Here is a 9201-nt window from a genome sequence, read left to right as displayed (position 1 = left end):
TTGTAAGAATTTGTAATCTCCCTTACAAATTCTTTGGTCCATGTTTGTAACTTCAAAACATGTATAAAAAAAGGCAGTGAAACGTACATGTTTCTAAGCTGTTCCGTGCATGTAATTTCCAGTAAAAATATGTTAAATTTATAATGAAATCCTTTGCTATGGTTAAATTTTTGTTTTAAAGTAATTCTATTCTAACCTCCTTGAGCAATAGCGAGCGCTTGTGACAGGGATAAATAGAAAGGGCTAGCTCATTTCTTTGTTCGACTCCTCGCCGACGCGAGCCTAATGGGGATAATTAACAGGCAGTAATCTGACGTCACTGTAATGCCACCTGTTCTGATTTCCCGCGTTTAAAACTGTAGTTTCATTCAGCTGCGAGACGATTTTCTAGAGGTTACATATCCCAAATTAATTTTAATCATATATATATCTGTTTTCTAATAATGTATGCATTTAAAATAATTTATATATATGTAATTTTAGTCAGTTTTTATTTTAAATTCTGTATTGTAAAGTACCATTTACGTAATATGGCTTTTTGCGCTGTAGTAACTTGCCGTAGCACTTACAGAAGTATGAAAGGATGAGATATTTTATTTCATGGGACCAAAGGATCCAAATGAGGTTTTGCTTTTGACGAAAGAATGGATACACAAATGTCAAAGACAAGATTCTATTAATGCGAAGAGCGGAAAAATCTGCAGCGAACATTTTCTATGCAGTGTTTATGAAGATGATATGAAAAATCGCTTGTTTGGATAGCCACAAAAGAAACTGTTGAAATGGAATGCTGTGCCGAAAGTAAATTATGATGACAATAATAAATCGAAATTGATGATGACAATAGTAAATCAAATTTTAATGATTTTGAAATAAAACTCACAAATGAAAATATAGATAGAATGCCTTAAGTTTAAGGATAAACAAGAATGCATTGATAATTTGAAGAACAAAGTAATATCCTTAGAAAATTGTATTAAAGTATTGAAAAATACAGAAAAGAAAAATTTTAGAATGTTTGTTCAGCGGCAAAGAAGGTGGACGACATCTAGACAGAAATTGGTATCAGAAATTAAAATCTCAAATAGCGAAATTTGGGGGGGGAGCACAAATCGCTGAATTTGGAAAAATGTCTAAAGCCTATTTTCATAAAGACGCAGATTAATGCATTACCGAAAAAGAAGGAAAAAATCAGGTGGACTAGTGAAGATATTTCATGTTGCATTCTCATAAAAGCTCTGTCATCTTAAAGCTATGATTTTTGGAAAGAAAAAAAAATAAGAAAAAAACTGGAATATCTTTACCTAGTATTAGCAAACTAAAGAAATATTGCGCTAAATTTTAGTGTAGTCCAAGAATTCAAAGTGATGTTCTTACTCTAAAGAAGGAAAGAGGCGAATATTTGTATTCTGTAGAAAAAATATGCGTTCTCAGTTTCGACGAAATGCATATAGATTGAAAACTCTGCTATGACTCTAAACTGGACCAAGTTCTCGGTTCTTTTCAAAATGTGCAGTTTGTTTTAATCAGAGGTCTCATTTCGCGCTCTGCCTCAAATTGCTGAGAAACCACGTTTTAGATAAAGGATTTGTTTTAGAAGATGGAACTGTTTTAAATTTTGTTATTATTAAAGAGGTTTTAAATAGAGATTGAGAAGAAATCAAATTATGTCACAAATTAAAACCGAATTATTTAATGGTCAAAGGAAACGAGAGACAAAAAGTCGTTCCAGAGAAAACATTATTTTCAAAAAGTACCGCAAAAGGTATACTCCATCCCACATGAAATCAAAAAGCATCTGACTTCTATGAGTTAATCGATAATATCTTCGGTATTACGAATAGTACTAAAATAGTACCAACAAGAATACAAGTATTTAACAAACTAATTTTGTTAAGTACTTGTTAAAGTTATTCTTATTGTATCCTTTGTAACTAATTATTGATTAGATTTTGTGCTAAATTAGCATTCTAGATAAAATATAATAGTATATAATTGGCATAAAAAGACTTGCTTCCTTTACTCACACTTTTGAAAAATTAAATAACTGTATTAGGTACTCTGAGTAAAGCTATTTTGTCAAAATTAAGGTAACAATCTTACATATATTTATTTAATTGTAATATAGATATAAGTATAAATTACAAAATTATTTTAAAAAATTATTATATTGAATCGGAAGAGAATTATAACAATGTAAAATTTACAATTAGGCAAAAAATCAAACGTAGATTAGCAGAAATGTTGCCATATATGTCATATATGTTTAAAATTATGTCAATGTAAAATTGTTTTTTGAGTAAATTTAAATAGCTGCTATTATAGTTATCTTAGAAGCAGTATAAAAATTTTCTCAGTCCACATGCAGATAAAGAAATGATTAGAAATAAACGTTCATTAAATAAAAAACCTGCAAATAAAAATTGAAAAAAAACCCACGGAACTTTATGTTAAAAGAGTAGCACATTTTATCTATTATTTTAAAATTGAGTAAGTATTATTAAATTTTTTAATGGTTCAGTCTAAAATGCATAAAGCAGTAACATTGTCTCTTCCAAATTATAGCTATCTTTCACACACAGCTCATTTCAAACGCTGGTTCAAAATCGCTAATTTTCAAGCTGTGAATTGCATCTGCGCGCTCAGTGTCATGGCTACGTCATCACTTCTCACTTTCTGCTTCAGGGAGAACAGCTCTATAAAGGGGAGCTGAATCATCATCCATTTTGAAGCTAACTTGTTGGTATTCGCCATTGGGGGGATGTTTCCATAACCGGCACTTGGCGAAATTGCGGATTTGTTTACATCGGAAGTGAGCGTACGTGCGCCAGAATATGGTAACCTTGATAATTGTTGCAACCCACACAGGGAATTTTCCTGAAGGAGGAAAAGGGAAATTTTCTGTTTACTTTTCGAACATTACGGTAAGAGAAAATAAAGTTTGAAAGTCGCAAATCATTATTATTTCATATTTTCGAAAAACGTTTATGGGGTTTATTTTTCGAACATTACGGTAAAAGAAAATAAAGTTTTTTATATTTTCGCAACGAACATTACGGATTATAACGGTAAAAGAAAATAAAGTTTTTTATATTTTCGCAAAACGTTTATGGGGTTTGGGGAGTTAAAAAATGCAGCAAATTATTATTATTAACATAACAAAATGTTCCTTTTTTAGGTATTATATATGTTATAAATAATGCTATTGCCATGAAGACAAACTGGGCAAAGTTAAAATGATACCAACAACAACAGCATTTAATTTATTATAGCTTTTTTCTTACTTTTACTAGAATTCTAATGATAAAATGATTAGTGCATTTAAATACATATTAAATGAAAATATTAAAATAGATATGGAGATGCATTAAATATGATTTGGACTAATTTAATTATGTATTCTTACATATATAGCTATGCACATTTAATTTTTCTCAATAAAAATAATTAAGCTATCCTTATTATTTTTATATGTCTATACATTTTTTAACTCTGCACATAGCTACTTAGAAAGAAAGATATATGGGTAGGATATAAGAAGATAAAAATTATTAATCTTCCCTTCAAAGTCAAATGGATATAGCTGTAGTATATGATTTCAAAAAAAGTATATCATTAGAATATTAAGCTGAAAATATAAGTCTGAAAGAAAGAGATTTTTCTTAAATTCAAACTGTGCACAAAACATTTCAGATGCATTCAAACTCTGAACTGGAACATGTTAATTTACTGTTGTGGAACTAATATGAAAACAATATTGTTGACAGTATAGTAGTGTACCACCAAAGAATTTATGCTGGGAGAAGAAGCAAAGCTTCGATGACACCACAAAGCCAAATGATAACTGGCTTAATTTTTACTCTTTTTATGCATAAAATGTCATAGTTGTTAGTATCTCATTAAAATGTATTTTCTAATAATATAATGATTTGCAAATGATGGAAATTTACTTGTCATTAAAACATTTTGTTCTAAACATGCTTCAGCTTATCAAAGAAGTTAAAGCTATTCCAACCTATTCCCCATATTAAAGTTTTTTTGATTAAATCAGGTTCATGTCTAATGCATCAAAAATATAAATAAACTTTCTTTAGTATTTGTCAAACATCAGTTCTCATGGCCTTAAATTGGATGCAAGATTTATTTCACAAAGTTATGTTTTCACTTATGGGGCAAAACTTTTAAATTTGTTATTTGAATCTGTTACATTAGTCTTTATTTTAAAGAATATATTGTATGTCATATGGCCATGAAGGCAACCTGGTTAAAGTAGAAATAAAATCAAACTTTCTAATTAATGTGATTTGAAGCCATTGTGTTATACTTCGAGGAATATGTTATATGGTAAATATGTGTGCTCATGTTTTTCCTGGAAAGGGCATAACATTTTTTTACAGAAATAAGTTACTAACCTAAATCTATTGTCATGGCAATTAAATTTTTCTGAAAGAGCAGGATTATTTATAAGCCAAGTGCTAAACCTTTGTATTGTTACCCTGATCATGAAATTTTAAATGGTGATTTAATTTCTTTTTTCAGGTTGAACTGCCCTTCAATGAAAGCTTTTGCTCGATGTGTGGCCTGTAATAGCAATAAATGGGACTGAAATGGATTTTGTGAACTGAAATCTGTTAGGCTTTCCAAAATCCAGAAAGGTAAAGTTTAACTTTTTATTTAAGCCTAATGTTCTTAAAATATATTAGAATATCCATAGGTGACATTTGATTATTGTTTAATAAAGACACCATAACAAAATAAGCTGATTGAATCACCAAATTTGTAACTTGTAACTTTTAAATATATCCAGACTGTCTGCTTTAATAAGGAAGTAACATACAGTGCATATATAGTAGTGTTTTGATTTTCATTTATCATTTTATTCTGTTTTAAGTATGAGTTCAGCAATGCTCCAACATAAGGTATTCCAATTTATATGAGCTTTAAGTTGTACAGCTCCTTATTTTATTTTGCATATTTATACTTGTTGTTTTGAAATTGTCAATAATTCATAAAATGCTGATGAACAAAACATTACTATGCCTATATATAAGAATTAGCTTTAATGAAATAAGAAGCATCAAAGTATATGCTAATTGCCATAAAACTCCATACCCTTCTTCAAAACAGTACTTCAGTTATAACTGTGTTAACAGACGATGCAGTTGTTCAACATTTTTATACACTGTGCTGTTACTTTCATACTTTGGTTCAGGAAAGTAAATGGGATTTGATATTCTATATTTCTTCTTTTTTCCCCACATTATAATTATGAATCGAGTTATCAGAAAAGAATAATTAATTTTATGAAACCATTAGCATCAGAATAACTCCATTTCTTGCACATGTACTTTTTGTTTCCAATGGTGGATGCTTGCCTATGCCGGCATTGGCCACTCCTAAAATCAGATATGGTGATCTATTATGGAGGCACCTAATAGGCAGGCCACCTTTGCCTCCTATGAAGGGACAGATAATTTACATCCATGCCTTTTTCGTTATTCGAACCCGGGTCCCTCAGTATTGTACTCAGGCTTCCCTAATCACTATACCATCCGGGCAGCTACGACTTTATTTTAATATGTATTGATATGTAATATGAAAAATACATTTTTATTATGTATTTTTTAAAACAAGTGCTTTTTAGTCATTGGTTCTATTTAACTAGAATTCACATGTATTGTTTTATATGCAAAATAAATACGACCCAGACTGATTGGAATCTGACTTCAGAGCTTTCGCTCGTCGCATCTGTCACATAGCTTCAGAGCTATAACTGTGTTATATTTAATTTTTAGTACTTAAATATTAATTTGTTAAAGTTAAAAAGTAATAAAGCTGAAGAATGTCGATGTGATATATTTCTTAACAATAATGTGCAGTAGTCCCTCTTTAAAAATGGTTTTGATTATCTGCAGACAATAAAAATTGAGAAAGTTATGAAAATTAGATTATTTTGTTGAATTCAAATTGGCCAAATGATAAAGATATACAGTCAAAAGTCGTTAATTCGGACACCCATAATCCGGAATGATCTATAATCCGGACCTCAAAGCTACAAACTTTCTGCGCATGCGTTGCGTTCACGCATGCGCACAGGTGTTTAAGAGTGCGCGTAAGACCTTTACGGCTGCGAATATGTTTGTGCACATGCGCGTTTAATGCGTAACGGAGGTATAAGCTAAGCTAAAATTATCTGATTCAGTTAACGTTGCACATTGCGTTGCTCCTTAATCTTTGAATTGGATCCTGCTTATTATTTTTTGCAGACTTTTAGAACAATTTCATAAAAGTAAGCTTGAACTTTCGATTATGTCAAATAGAATTTCCGATATATATTTACTAATATGTAATTTATATCTACAAAGCGAAAGTATGTTCTGAAATTCGAAATCTGTTTATCAATTTCACGCCGCGGATTGGAAGTTGATCTGTCAGCACTATCCTTATCTTCAGGGCAGATGTTTTTATTTTATTTGGCTTATAATTCCTTACTAAGTATAGTATTTCATGTCTATGTACTCCGTCTTTGATATGATTTAAATCAAGTTCCTCGTCATTATAATTCGCTTTCGATAGTGAAGAAAGTGACCCAGAGGTTATTGAAAACGAAAACATTTCCATTGACAAATTAGTCGGTATTCTCAACACAGCAATTATAGGACTTGAACAGCGGAACTTTGTAACTAAACGAGAAATTATGTCTGTTTAATAGAATTAAAGAGAAAGTGTTATCACATGAAACGAAGCAACTTACATTGAAATAAATGTTTAATAAAGTAAACAAATAAATATTAAGCTTTTTCTTTTTGTAAATTTTAATACCCTTTAGATCATAATTGTTCTTTATTTCATAAATTATGGTTTCATATTTTTAATTTTGAATTTTTCTGCATGCCATCTTACCAGATTTAAACTGATGATCTATTATCCGGAAAAATCGATAATCCGGAATCGCCGAAGTCCCGACGAGTCCGGATTAACGACTTTTGACTGTACTTGCATATAAATCACTTCTGCATATGATTGAAGCTTTACAATATGTGCTTGTTAACTTCAGTTGTCTATAGTATTATTATTATGACAGTTTAACATTTGATATTTGCAGCACATTACCTCAGATTAGAACTATAGGATAAAATGTAGTTGAAAACTTTGGGAGGTTATAAATGAAATAAACGCAGAAGAAATTAACTCAAGCCATTACTATTGTGAATGAATAACAGAGCAGTTGGAAAATTTATTATAATTCAGAATTAATGTTTAGTACTGGCAAAGAGAAAGTGAATAGTTTTCACAATAGAAATATTAACTTAAATAAAAAGAACAAAACTATAAATTTTCCCTCATTAATTATTAATATTTTTATTATGTTTCATTATTAAACATGTTTATTACTTGTGTATCCTGCCAAATAGACTGGCTGCATGGAAGTTTTCATAATTTTCTCTATGTGTGACATGAATTTATGCATCCAAAATGCTAACCTTTGTATGCAACACTCACTCATTTCTAATGCTTTAAAGTCCCAATACTCGTTTAATTTAGCATTTGCAGTATCAGGGTTGTTACACTATGAGTATTACTAATATTTTAATTCAGTGCTGCTTTCTAATTACTTTCACATTTATTTTATTCAATAAATAAATTAACTAAAATATAAAATTTATTGTGAATCGATTTTGTAATTATTTATGTTTATAATTTTTATCCCTTCCATCTGATTAGGTGTGCAGAAGCAGCAGACTTGTAAATGTGAAGGAGCTATTTGCTTAGTTATGCAGTAGAATTCACCACCCTGCGGCAAGCTTCATTAAAGCTGTGAACAGCCAAGCTAACCATCTTCAGGGCAAGTAGCTGCATCAAGCAAACCCAGTGACATTCCAAAGAGGAATGTCAGTCAAAATAAAAACTTAATACCTAAATCTCGGAAAATCAGACAATTAAGCCACAAATCTTGTGACCAATTTTTCAGTTGCTGTGCTTAGTGCGATAAAGTTATATGGCAATAAACTGAAAAGCTATGGCAGGTATTCTATTGTACCCTTTAATGAAATCAATTTAAAGCAAGCTTATCATATGATAAGCAAAATGATTGTATCATTGGATGGTAATGATTGCATTGCTGGGTATGCAGGCTATGGTTCTACAATGAGCCAAATGTAATATCTCAGTATGCTGTGACTATTAAAATTATAAATTATGTATTATTACTTCATATTGGTCATTATGTTCCAAAATAAATGCTCTTTTTATATAGAACTATATAAATGTAGAAAATCTGAGAAGTTAATTTTATATGGAAAGCCTTCGTGCAAAATTAATAGCATCTTGTTAATTTCATATATGTTTTGTGAAAGTAATTGCTGCTGAATCTAGAATTAATGCATTATCTGAGATTTGAGACAAAATTTGTCAAATTAGAAGATAGTGAAATAGATAAATAGGAAATGAAACATGAAATTTATATATTTAATATTGAAATAAATATCTCAGTAAAGTGGCTGTATGTAAAGTATAATGATGCAATTTTTATAATTTTTTACTAAAATGCTAAAATTATGTGCTATGAAAATTTTATTTTCATTAATATTTATAATTTTTTCCTCGCAAATTTTTATCCAAGGTGTATATGTTTTAGCTATTTTAGATTTTTCTGTTTTAATGTTTAAAATATCTTCTTTATCAGCATTACATTAAAATCCATCTCATAATCATTTGAAAATGAAGGAAATTTCATTCTTTTCAATAGTTTAAGAATATTTTCATAAAACATAATTATAGAAAAAATGAACTGATACATTTTTAGTTATATATATGTAAAGAAAATTTTTTAGAAGGATCCTTTTTTCCATACCAGAAACATTTCATGAGCTGTAATATGTAATATTAGTTGGCCTAATATGTAAAAGGAATGTTTAATCAAATTATTTTTATTATGCTTTTATAAATATCACTATAATTTTAAGAGTTATTGAATTTAAAAGTGAAAGAAAAAGCTACAGTTATTTCAAGACTCTTTAATAAAACAATTCTTTATTCTTGTATTCTCGTATGAAAATTTTCTGTATATTTAACATAAAATTGTATGCATGTAAATAAATTTTTTAATTTATTATTATCATTCTGTTAGCTTCAATTTTTATTCTCAATAAATTTGATACATATATTTAATATTCAGCTAAGTTTTATTAACCATGACTG

The 9201-nt window shown here is 29.4% G+C and overlaps 1 long non-coding RNA gene across 1 annotated transcript; it reads left to right on the top strand.

Annotated features, from left to right (window-relative positions):
• Window positions 1-2762: 2762 nt before the first annotated feature.
• On the top strand, window positions 2763-9121 carry LOC118188212 (uncharacterized). The gene is made up of 2 exons (XR_015043957.1): window positions 2763-4655; window positions 7726-9121. It is a non-coding gene; the product is annotated as an uncharacterized LOC118188212 (long non-coding RNA).
• Window positions 9122-9201: the final 80 nt, after the last annotated feature.

Source organism: Stegodyphus dumicola, chromosome 11 (assembly GCF_044657685.1).
Source record: "Stegodyphus dumicola isolate Sdum_Otavi_A_Nest chromosome 11, ASM4465768v1".
Taxonomy (NCBI): domain Eukaryota; kingdom Metazoa; phylum Arthropoda; class Arachnida; order Araneae; family Eresidae; genus Stegodyphus; species Stegodyphus dumicola.
Note: the sequence above shows the minus strand (reverse complement) of the source record. Positions and strands in the feature narration are given on the sequence as shown.